This window comes from Agelaius phoeniceus, chromosome 1 (assembly GCF_051311805.1).
Source record: "Agelaius phoeniceus isolate bAgePho1 chromosome 1, bAgePho1.hap1, whole genome shotgun sequence".
NCBI classification, from domain to species: Eukaryota; Metazoa; Chordata; class Aves; order Passeriformes; family Icteridae; genus Agelaius; species Agelaius phoeniceus.
Genome location: NC_135265.1, coordinates 139,033,115 through 139,046,473, shown reverse-complemented (window position 1 = coordinate 139,046,473; position 13,359 = coordinate 139,033,115).

Sequence of the window (13,359 nt, the reverse complement as noted above, 5' to 3'; positions counted from 1 at the left end):
ATGTTTGAATGCAAAAAGAAAAACATTTCAATAGCAAGCTGATTTGCAGAAGATGAAGATGGATCTGGGCTTCTAAATCAAAGGAATGGTGTGTAACATGTAGGTTTAGTGGTCAACATTGGTTAGTATCACAACATTCATCTGTGGCTCTGCTATCACACCTCAGCATGGTGTGAGTCTGCAAGTTTTATAATTTCAGATTGCTATTTTCACCCTACTTTTGTAGCCCTATGTCTATCAGAATCTGTGATTTCCAATCCTTTTCTGAATTTCCATATGCTTTGATGTGATAAAAGTATATACACAAATTTGATCACACCATCAGGGATTCTTGCACACTATTTTTCAAGGCTATGAGATAAAGAAGAAATATTTCACTTCTAATAAACATCCATATACAAGCAATTACTTTTTTACAGGAAAGAGAAAATATGAGAATAGTAATAGGTGGGAGACATCCCAAATTTATATGAATGAACAGCAGAAAATTGTTGTCTTATTTTCCAAATTTTTAGCACAGTTTAATAGAGGATTTTTATTATAAAGTGTCACACTGGTGGTTCCTGCCACTTCCGTGGCATACATTGGCAGTGAGGGAACATACAGAAAGATATTTTTGACTAGGCTTTCACTGTTGGATGCTACCATTTAGAAGGAGGGATGGTTTTATTTTGTCATTGTCTTTCTTCTTTTGTTTAGTGAGAAAGAAAAGAACATATTGCTTCTATGACTCATTCCTCTCATAAAAATCTCTGACTTTGATACTTTAATAGTCATACTGCCCAGCTTGTGGCATAGTGGGTAATGCATTTGTAATCGTGGCATGGCACCTTCTGTGAGGATAATTCAGTCCCTCATCCCAAGAATAGCTGAATAGTTGGAAGCAGAGATTTATAAGAAGTCAGGTCTAGTTCAGGTGGGAGTTCAAGGCAGATTAGTACACTTTGAGCACAAAAGGAAAAATACAATCATCTCTTTAAGCTGGTAGCTAGCAGTGCCTCCCATGCAATAATGAGTAAGTTACTCTAATGACCAGATTAACTATCATGATGAAACCCAAAAAACCTTGTTCTGTCAGTGAAGTTCTTGGTGCTCAGTTTGCTCTGGAGGTTCTGCTGTGCCTCCTTATGTAGTTTTTAGTTGCTTTATTCAATTCTTTCTAAATTTAAAATACTCCTGAAGTTCACAGGATACAACTCTTCAGATGAAACTAAAAGCTCTCACCTGGCAGCAGCTGCAGCAAGGTTGTGCTGTCCTAACCCATTTCTCAGGTGAACAATTTTTAACTCTATTTGTGGCAAGGACATGGTTTCAGGAGGGGGAGGGTGGGCAGAGAAGTTACTCTGCACACGGAGATGATGAAAATAGTGACCTTACAATGTTAATCAAATTTCACTTATTTATTAGATGCATCTATTGTTCATTTTGCACCACCAAAAACAGTGATGATAATTTGGTACTAACCTTACAAGTTCCTGTAGTCAGCAGGACAGCAGAGCTGGGCTGAGTGGTAGGGACTGGCATTTCTTACAGATACACATATGAATTCCCTCTGGCCTACATGCCTGTGGTCTCAATCTATTGAGAATATTTTCCTGTGACCTAGGTTACCATCAGAAAACAGTCATTCCTTGGGATTAAAAGCAAGTGAGACACAGTAGTTTAGTGAACTCTGACAGTGAGCTGAATCTTGCTATGGCCTGGTACACACTGTGGGGAACCATTTCTTGGCCTGGTCATCTGGTTATCTGCCTGCTTTCTTCCTTGAATTATCCAATTTTTAATCCCCTTCAATTATCCAAAGCAGTAGTCTCTTTTACAGAAATTCCTGTATGTGAAAAGTGTCAGTGTAATTTTGCATTTGTGTTGATACAGAAAGAAAGCAGGTTTTGATGTTTACATGAAGGGAGACATTCGCTTTTCAGCTAACTTGAAAAAAAAAAAGGCCCCAAACAACAAAACCACCAAAAACCCCAAACTAAATGAGAAGAACCACTTGTGGTAGAGAGTGTATGCATGTAGGCTAAGTTAATGTATCTTTTGGAAATCACTAGAAGATGCTTTGGCATGGGATCACTTTCCCACAGCCTCAATAGGAAGCCATGACTATTTCTTCTTTGTCTTTCCCAACCAGGTAAGTTACACGTTCCTTCCCACACTCTGCCAAGGCCTTTCACACTATCCCAAATCCCTGTGGGCCTCAAGCAAGTGTCTCATTCTCTGCTCTGCATCTTCTCTCTTCTCTGCCTCTGACATGTCCCATACGCTGGCATTCAAATGATTTTCTTTAAGAAGCTCTCCTGTCCTGTTCCCCTCTTATTTTTTTTTTTCAGTTCCCTTTTTGGGGATGTAGAGTTTCTGTCTGTCACCTGGCATGCTGTATTGACTCTTTTATCAATCACAAAAGACAGAATTCATGTCCAATTCTTAGTATCACTATTGTATTATCCAAGCACTTAGATTGCACAATTTTAGGAATGGCGTGTTGATTTGTATCAAGCAAGGCAAAGTTTCCTGCTATACTTCTCTGATGGATATTGCTGCCTGTAGGGTCAGACCGTTTAATTTGCTCATAAACCAGCTCCTGAAACACTACTGTTTCTGCCTTGGGTTATAATAGAAAACTAAAATCAGTGTCTAGCTGTGACCCCAGATTTAGACTTGTGCAAATGAGAGATGTTGCTTTACTTTGCAAAGGCACTGAGGTTTGCCTTTAACAGAATTGATAGGAATGTCTTCAGAAGATCTGTAACAAATTGGTTGCTGAAATGAAAGTGAATATACTGTGTCTAGTCTGAAGTCAGACCACAAGTAAGTCTTCTATTTAACTACATTTTTTCTGAATTAGAGAAGAGTGAATTATGACTGGTGGCCATAACTGTAGAAAAGTCTTTTACTGCAATTCTTACAGGGCAGTAGGAGACAGAAATGCAAAACTAAGTGATTCTGATTGAGTAGGTGTTAAAATGAGGCTGTAGTAAGGCACAGTGATACTTTCCTTCTCTGTACTTCAGTACAAGCATCTAACTGAAATGCTACTCAGCTGATGGAGAAAATAGTTGCTATAATAGTTAAACTTGCTATTAATAATGGATGATGGCCATATATTATTTCAGAGCCATCTGAAGAATCTCTATCAAAAAATGAGTCTGAACACATTCTCATCTTCTGAAAGCTCCACCTTACACTTCTTGTTAGGTGAAACATAAAGCAAAACAGCTTCTTCAGATTAGTAAGCAGGAAAACAAGACTGCATCTATCTTAATTGTGCAATAGCTTCTCATCATTAGAGCTGAACAATGCTATGAAAATACAGCATCAATTGAAGGAACATTGACTCATGGCTGTGGAGACACTTTGAACAGAGGGTTTCTTGAAACCCTGTAATTCTGCTCTGCTCAGTTTAGGCCCAGCCCTCCAGGGCAAGGAAGCATGATGTCATTGAATCCTCATGAGATAAACAATCAATATACAAGACCCAGTGAGTTAGAGGGGACAAAACAGCACAGCCATCTTCAAAACACTTGATAATAGGACAAAACATGGTAGCTTCATCCTGATGACTCACTAAGCAATTAACCACAATGTAGACAGGAATCAGGAGAGAACTTTATAAACAAATGAAGACCTGTGCAAGATCTTTCTCAAAGCTTTGCCAGTAATTATTTTCTTGATATAATTTCCTCACCCAGATTCAGTTCTACAAAGTAAACTCAACAGTGAAGGTTTTAAAAGTAGGAATATGAGCAGACATTTTTCAATGCTGAGCTCCGTGTAATTTCTTTGAAGATCTCAATCTAATTCTAGGCTGGATAAGCTGAAATTCAGCTCCGTATTACTTCACTTGATAGAATCGAGGTGGCAGACCCTAGTAATTCTCTTCACTGAGTGAAGTCCATGTAATACATAATTCAAAAGGTTAGAATAGCCCTTGCAATGGCTTTTGGCCATTAACATTCATGGGTCCATAAAAATTACATGCAAACTATCCAAGACTTCATTTTGCTTCTAATAGATGAGTAAAACAAACCAATGGGAACAATGTCTAAGAAACCAACAGGTAACTCCCCAAAAGAGCCTCTGTATGTTAGAACAGTCCTTGAGCCAAGTCCCAAATAAATGACACAAGCACCATAACCCTGAACATGTGCTCAGCAGTCATTGAGTAAAACACTGCAATAGGAAGATCATGCATCAACTTATGCATCAACTGCATGAGTTAACAACATGGATCTATCATTTTATTAATGAATCAAAGCTTCAATCAGCGTCTCCCACTATAAAATTCAAGGAGATCCCTAGTTAGAGGAGAAGTTAATTTGCTTGAAGTCAGTTTGCCAAAAGCATATGCACTAGCCAATAGGCTGGAGCATGCTTTGATGTATTTTAGCTATCATTAGCCAGGTTTGCTATTAATTATATGTCGCTTTACTTTTCAACGCATAATTTCCTTATATTAAACATAAAAATATGCTTTACATTGTGATTATACCAGAGACAGACTGTTTTATAGTAATTGTTTGGACCTGAAAGATGTTGAAGGTATCTGAGCTGAGTTAGGAACTAAAGGTAATCAAAGCAAACTTAGCAGGCTATAATAAAGTCTTCATAAATATGAAAACTAAACATATTTGGAAAAAAATCTAAAATTTGGCATTATATCTTCCAGTTTGTACAGTTTTTAATACATTTTTTTTTATGTGAACACACCAAACCCAGAGATTTTGATGGAGATTTTGGTGATATACCATTAGGTATATAGGCATAATTCAAAATTGCATTCTTTTGACTTCAGATCAACACAGAGAAAATCCCCAGACCTGTAGACTACTTCAACATCTACATAAATGCAAACAAATGCAAAGTTTCAGGTACTAGTTTTTAATTGATGTCATGGTTCATACAAAAGTAATCTATGAATAACCAAAGAAAGTGTGGAGATTTTCAACGTTTTCAGAGCTGAAGTCTAACCTGAATCACACTGTTTTAGGAGTGCATAGGCTAGATAATGGGGAAGAAGTGCAGTGGGATGCTGGTGCTGCCCATGGATTTTGCCAGGGGACAATGGGAGGACTGGTCATGTCCTACCCTTACTTACCCTGTCTTACCCTGTCTTACCTTACATGTCCTTACCCTGTCTTACTGGACAGGGTAATGAAAAGCTCACTACTCTTCTGATCTGAAGATCAATCTGAATCTAATTTTCATTCTTAGGTTATTCGTGGGCAATTCATTCCCATTTTTTTTGCACTTGTTCCTTAGTCTAAACAGTCTTTTACTAGGTCTGCTCCTTTGATTTATTTATAGCTCTTTCTTCAATTTTTGCTTTACTAGGTAAACAAAAACAAAATACTTTTAGTGTCATCATTGTAAGTAATAGGGAGGACCAGAGGGCTGAAAACACTCCTCCTGCACCATGTTCAGTTCTGATTTATCTTTTAAATAGAGGGGTATTCAAAACTGTGAAAGTATTTCAGATGAGATCTTATCAGGACCTTTTAGCACTACCATTAGATAATGATTAGTACAAAAAGCAGTCTGCTCATTAATGAAAGCCATTTCAAAAATGTATATAAAGATTTAATCTATAAAACATATACCTAAAATTTATTAAACCCTGCATCCTTTTACCTTTCAAAAAAAATCCATTCTATTTATTCCCTTTTCTCTTGCCAATTTCCACATATTTTATTTTGCAGAAGTACTTTGGACATCAGTGAGAATGTCATTTGGGCATGGGTTTTAATCCCTAAGTGAAAAACTAAAAATGTTCATGGGTTGATAAGGTATGCTGGATAATGAAGTTAACTGAGTAAGCAAACACCTATGCTCACTTACACAGAGTTAAACTTAGCAATATAGCTTAGAAAAATGACTATTTATGCGTTTCATTCACTGCTCTATGTAAGAACCTGTTCATGTCTGATTAGCTTTTCTTTCTGTTTTATATAAAAATGTAATAAAAATATCATAATCCTTCTGTTCCACAGGACAGTAGAAATTAAATCAGTCCATACTCTAGGTTCTGTACTTGAAACTCTGGATGTCACCAGGACATCTGATAACAAATGTCCAATTGTCATCTGATGAAATCCCTACACAAGCCAGTATACACAGGCAGCCTCAAATGAGAAAATTTGGCAATATGTGACCTCTAATAACCTTTTGCTTATTCTCAGAGTGTAATGAGATAATTCTCCTGAAAAGACATTTATTTCTGTCTGAGATCTGTTTAAAACTCTCAGCTACATCTGTGTCCTATGATCTCCCATTCACTTTGAACTAGAGAATGACAAGCAGCTGGGTAATACACTGGCTTCTACAAATCCTGCACGATGAGAGAATATATTAACATATTCAAATTAATTGCTACTTAATTAAATAGATAGAGTTACACATCCTGGGAACAACCCATTGTGTTATCATGCAGTCAAATGCATTTGTTGTTTTGCACTTTGACATCAGCTACAAGAGACTATAGAAGAGTGAACAGCCATTATGAGTCAGAAGGCAGGAAGAGACCAGAAATAGAAGAGACCAGAAATAGACTAGAAAATGTAAAAAGTGAAAGCTTTTACTCTTTCACCTAAACTATTTATCAGCTACAAAACTGCATAATGTCTGCATAGGAGAGACAAGGAAAAAGAACACTGTTAGTCATGAGATCAATACAAGCATTAGCTCTGAGCAGTGTTGTAGGGGTGGAGTCCTGCTCCAAATTTTGTAGCTGGTGAGGGAGGAAGAACTTCTAAATGGGACAACCCACTCCAGAACTCTCTCTCTCATACACACACACACAGACACACACACACAGACACACACACACACATATAAGAACATTCATATATGTTTGGGTGGGTTAAATTTTTTGCTTGATTATTTTGATGTAATTGCTGTTGGCTACTGCTGCTCCTGGCAGCTGCCTTTGTATCCTGAGTCCTTGTTCTCTCTAGTTGGTGGGCTCCAGCTCATACACTATTAAGTGATGAACTATAAGGTACACTTTAATCCTCCACTGGTCTTGAAACACAATTGTTAATTGTATGGGCTTTTTTATTACTGCGTGCCTGAAATAATGGCAAAGCTCTGCTGCAGCCATCCACATGGCAGTTGTGATGCCAGGGACCGATGCTGCACAACACAAGTAGAGAAAGACTTTTGAGTGTTACACTGTTGGAGTCAGGGGACCCAAACTAAGCATTGTTGAACACTACACCTGGAGGAGACCCTGAAGTGAGCTGTCTGCTTCTCTGCAAAGGAGACATTTGGCTGCTCCAGAACAGACTAAGAGTGAATCAGCACACAAACGGACCTTCTGGGAGAAAAATGGGAAGTGAACCAAGCTAAGATAGCATCCTGCACTAAAGCTGGCTGTACAGTCTCACCTTTTGTCTCCTCAAGAGAAGGGAAGATGTCTAATTTCTTTAGATCAAAGGCTGAGTATTAGATCAAAGCAATTTTGTAGGCAAACGATGTATGGCACAGATACTGAAGATGCTTATCATCTTATGGCCTACTCTCAACAGTACTTGGATTCCTTCCTTTCCTTGTTTTATGCGATAAAATTTGTAATGATGGTCCCATTCTTTTTGCTTTGCTAGAAGGAAGTGCTATCTAACATAGCCTTAAAGAATGATAATAGCAAAAAAAGGAATAGGCGATCTTATCTAGTACTTTTCTCACTTTGCCTTGTAACACTTACAAACAGTAAAAGAGCAATAAAAAGTGTCTGAGAAAGTGTTTATAACCAATTTAAATGTCTGTGTTCTGTTTTGGGTGCAACAGCTTGGAACTTGTGGAATTAAACAGTTCAGGACTTGTGGAATGCTTTGTTAATTAGCCAACATTAATATATTTCCTCTGATTTTACAGAGAAAAGGCACAGCTAAGTAAAAAAAAAAAACCCTAGAGGCAGAAAAACCTTCAGTGCTAGAACTACATGTTTTCACTAAGATGTTATCTTAAAACTCTGAAAAATTAATCAGAAGGACAATAGCACCTTGGAGATAAAATATATTTTAGATCAATCAGTTTGACTTAAAACCACAAAGCAAGATATACTTATTTGTTCTTTAAGGATTTTCTACAAAATGAAATTTATGAATTATGAGTTTTGATTGCCACAGGGCAAAGGGGGAGTTGCCCCCATGTGCAAAATGCCAATGCCTTCTGTGCTCAGGGCACACATCCAATGTAGGACTTGAGTAACCTTAATGGTCTATAGGAACATGGAGTTTGTAAGATACATTCTAAATGTGGCACATTTACTGTGCATCAGCAGACTGACTCTATAACACAGATGCAGAGACTGGATACATCTGGTAAATATCACACTTCCAATGCCTGAGCTGTTAAATTCAAAATACACAGGATAAAACCATCTTATTGCACACCCATGTTTGAGTCAATCTGCACATGTGCAGTACCTACTTGTATAATCTGCCAAATCTCAAGAAATTCTCAGCTGACAAAAGGCCCACATCTTCTGTTTATGCTTAGAGTTTCTAGGGAAACCAGGCACAAAATAATCTCATGGAGAAGACGCAACTCCGCACCACTGCTGTATGAAGAACTGTAGGTGCAGATTCTGAACAGGACCTCCCCACACCACTGTGGGAGAGATGGCTGCAGTTCTGTCCCACTTTCTTATGGCTAAGACCATATGGAGCATAATTCAAGACAATTAAATTGAAAAACATCACTTTAAGGAGCAACTAAATAATTCAAGAACACCTTCTTAAGTCATAGACTAAGTTGCTTTAGTCACCCATTAAACCTGAAACTTTGAGCTGTCAAGTCATTGCTTGCTCAAACTTCCAACTTGCTTTACTTCTAGGTGAGAGGGGAAGATATTGGTACAAGGGACATTCTGCACAAGATTGAAGAAATCCACACACAGCGGGTCCCACGTGATAAAGGATTGATCTGAAACACTCTGAAATAGCTTCAAAAGTTTTGGCTCTTGTAGTTACTTTTGTGCCACTAGATGATTATTGAGCCCCAATATTCCAAATAAAGAAACAATTTCTAAACACACTAAATAAGATGTAAAAATTAGAAATGTTACAAAAGAGGTGAACCAACATCTGAGACAGCTGCATTACAGTTAGCAGCTGAAGAAATATTTCTGATAGTAGAGGGATCTTTTATTTAGTAAACAAAAGCATAACAATGTCCAATGACTGGAAGCTGTAGCTGAACAAATTCAAACTAGCAATTAGGTTGTGCAATTAACCATTGGAATAATTTGTGGAGAGATCTGGTATATCCCTTATCATTGGCAGTCCTTAAATCAGGATTGGCTGTCTTTCTAAAATACACTTCGTTCAATCAGCAACTTGGGTTTGATGCAAGGGTCTTATACAACAAGTTAAACTAGAAATGCATCTCGATCTGGATTTAATTTCTCTGAATATGTCCAATATTTCTGCTCAGGCAAAAACCTCTGGCATAAAAGTAGTAGCATCCTAAACCACTAGTAGTTGCTCTGGGAACAAGGATTGGAGACCTTTAGAATATTTTATGATTTTTTTTCCCCCTTTAAGGCATTTTTTTTCAATATTTTTGAAGCTTGGTTTTCTTCCAGAAGGCAACAGTGTTTCTGGTTTGTTCCCCCAATTCCCAAAAACCCTTGTGTGTGCAAGAGCACCATCTATAAAGCCATACCTTTTTTCTTATGTGATTTGTATAAATTAAAGAAAGATGTGGACTAACTGGAAGGAGTCCAGGTGAGAGTCAGTGAGAGTAATCACAAATCTAGAAAACATGGCCTTGTTCAGTCAAGAAAAGAGACCTCAACCTTTCAAATACATAAAAGGCTGTTGAAAAGAGCCTATTTTTCATGGACAGGATAGATAAAATATCACAGGAAGAGGTATTGATTTTTGGTGTGAGGGAAATCTTTCTCCAAGTACAGGAGCAGATTGCCTGGGAAGTCTTGGAGTCTCTATTTGGAGATCCTGAAGATCTTCATCTAACAGATTAGGCTAATTTGCTTTGGGATTAAGGTATTTTCCAGTGTGAATTTCTAGGGTTGTATGAAATATGTCTAACTACATTGTGAATCTGCAATATCCCTGGGTATCTAAAAATAAAAAATCCCTCTATAGTAACCATACAGTATTGTGGCAGTGATACATGTGACTGGAGAGTCACTGTATATAAATTAGTTCTGCACAATCAAAAATCCAGCAGCATAGGTATTTTAAAATAAAGGTCTACTTACAAATCAATTCACTGTCTTCCATTAATACATATATTCTGTCTAGGGGACGTGAAAGTTTGTTTTCCTCATCAATAAAAGTACAGGTAGATTACTCAAACAGAAGGATCATCATGCTGGTAGTAAGGCTGATGGTTATTTTGGCAGAGTCACAGAACAGTTGAAGTAGGAAGGCAAACTTAGTGATGTCCTTGTCCAACTCCACAGTGCAGAGCAGGGTCAGCAGGAGCAGAGAGCTCAGGGATATGTCCAGCTGGGTTTTGAACATCTCCAAGGTTCTTCAAAATATCCTTGACATTCCAGGTGCTTTTATTTCTGTCCTATCAACCAGTCACAGCAAAAAAAAGTCTGTTATGTTGAAATGGAATTTATTTCATTGCCATTTTTGCCCCCTGACTTTGTCTGGTCCGTGGGCACAAGTGAGAACAGCCTAGTGCCATCTGCTTTAATCTCTTTGTCAGGTTCTTACATACACTGGTAATATTCATACCAAACAAATATTCATATGAAAAACACAATCATCTCATCATCTTGAACACACACAGGATGAGCACTGCAAGGTGACAGTCATCCTTTATGTAAAGCACAGCGACTGTGGGGTGGGATCAGACCATAAATGCAACTTCTGTGATATCATTTCATTAATACTGTTGGTATCAGATTCTCCAGTGTAGGAGGGAGGGGAAACACAATTTTTTTACTAAGCTGTGCAGACAGGAGGGGTCTTCTCTCTTTCTTGATGGCTGGCTGCAGGAGCTCTGTGCCATACAGGTGGGAAAATGCTGCCCAGGTTTGTGAGGTGTCCTGTGATGAGTGCAAGGGCTAATGGGAGAGAACTACTTTCATTTAGACCCCAATCTAGTCCATATTTCTTATTTCTCCAGATGTCTCTCTAAAGGTTTTAACAGTATCAGCTGCTGGAGAAAATGTCTGCATGTGAAGTTATATATATACACATATATTTTTGCTTATGGTTACAAGCATCTCTGCCTTTGTAAAATAACTGAATTCTTTGTTTCACTTTTCCCTGTGACAGGAAATTTGACATTTCTCCATATGCCAGGAGTATTTTGAATGTTAATATAGTTGTGCAGAAATTTCAGCTCTTGGTTTAGAGCTTTTCTCCCTTTTGTTCTGGTCTTTGGGGAAGAGCTACTTCTTTTTTGCGAATATAAAATTCTCTATGGATCAAAAAATTACTTGGTTTTGAAACTATATGAGTCTATCTGCCATAGAAATGAGCCTCAGATATTTGGAATGATGCAGAAACAATATGCCCATACTTCTCCCTGTGTTAGGTCCCAGCTTTTCATGCTGGGATGGATGTTCCCTCCCAGTGCTTACTAACACTCCAATTATCTACTGATAAATGTGCTGTTCTGGTGGTAAAAGCACAGCACCTCTCTCTTTCCCGCTCTTTCCTAGTCCATGAATAAAGTATGGTTGTTTTAACTTACTCTCAAAGGGTTTTTTCCCACCTTTTTCATGAAACTTTATGGCTTTTTATTGAATCTATTCTTGCAATTCCTACTCACAGTATTGCACAGTATTGAAACGTGGAACAGCTGCTATTTTTATTTACTACAGATTAAACTTTCCATCCTATTATACTGAAGGGCTGTATGTAATTTGTTGTTTGCACTTGGAAACCCCTCTGTGAAGTTTACTAAATAACATTGTCATTTCATAGCTTGGAAAATATAACCCTATGAAGGTGGAGCAGCTTTCCTGAGATGGTGCTGAGGGGCAAAGGCCCCAGAGCCCTGTGAGAGCTGCCCTTCATGTGCTCCCTGCTGGGGAGCTGAGCCTGTCCTGTGGGACCCGGCACAGCCCGGCTCCCTGCTCACGGCGTGCACCATGTGCCACTCTGAACAATCACGGCAGTAAATTTTCCAGACTTTCAGGTTACTTTGTTTTACTGGCCTTATTCACATTTGTCTCATAATCACAATAACAGGACAGGTGTGCTGCTTTTCTCGGCAGCGATCCTGGTCCCCAACGGAGCCAACTCCCGGCCTTTGACCTCCGAGTTTATCCTCTCAGGAAACCAGTTTACTGCCTTGCAAAACAGCACACCCCTACGATTAGCACTTAATTACAGTGAAGCCAGTAGCAGCTCTGCTAAAGTTAAGTTGACTTTTTGTACATGGACCTTATTTTTGCATGAGTTAAAGTTTCTGGCAATCAGGTTGCCTCATGTTGAGAGCCTATAGACAAATGCGTTTTATTGCCTGTTATATGCATCTGTGTATGTAGCTACACAAAAATCAGGGCAGCAATTCACTTTTCTTTCTCCTTCCAGCATTTCAAAAAATACACAAGGAACCTCAACTCATAATCCTATCCAGGCATCACTCATTGTGTGCTTTAATCTGAGAGTCAATTACCATGACTTTACAAACTTAATGCAAACTCACAGGAAAGCTACCAAGATGGGACCTTGAAGTAAATTAAATCTCAATAGTCTCATTTTGACCTTTGAATCAGATACCCTTTGTTCAGTCCAGGATCTCAGTCAATATGTAAGCATCCCCAAGTAAAAACAAAAAAACCCAAAAACCTGCTAGAAATTCTGAAAGTAGGACTCCTAGCAATATTTTAAAGTATTTTTGGAAATGTCCAACAGAACTCATATAGAAAATGGGCATTTTCAAATCCATTTTCCCAAAGTATCAACTCTAGTTTCTGTTCTTTTGAGAGAACTTTGCTACATTGTGAATTAACATCTGACAAAAATATCTCAGGGGTAGCAAAAAAATAATGATACTTTAGCCTCCGGTTTATATTATATTACCAAAAATAATGAAAAAAATTGTTGCCCCAGAGAGACTTGGAAGATATTCAGATACAGTAGAGCTGGGTGTGACATGAGAAGATAGATAGATTACACAGATAGGACTGAACCAGTTAAGAAACTTTTGGGTATTCAGCTATCCAGTGTAATATTCACTCTGCTGAGTGAAGGCTCTACAACTCATTATGAGTTCATATCATAAGACTCATTCCACAGCATGATAACTTCTTAAAAGTTATTCCATTCTGTGGTAATTTTTAAGGAGAGATGCTCAGTTGTTTAAGTGTTTCTGAAGTGAACAGATAACATATCTGCCTGTTTAGCAGATGCATATCTTTCCCCA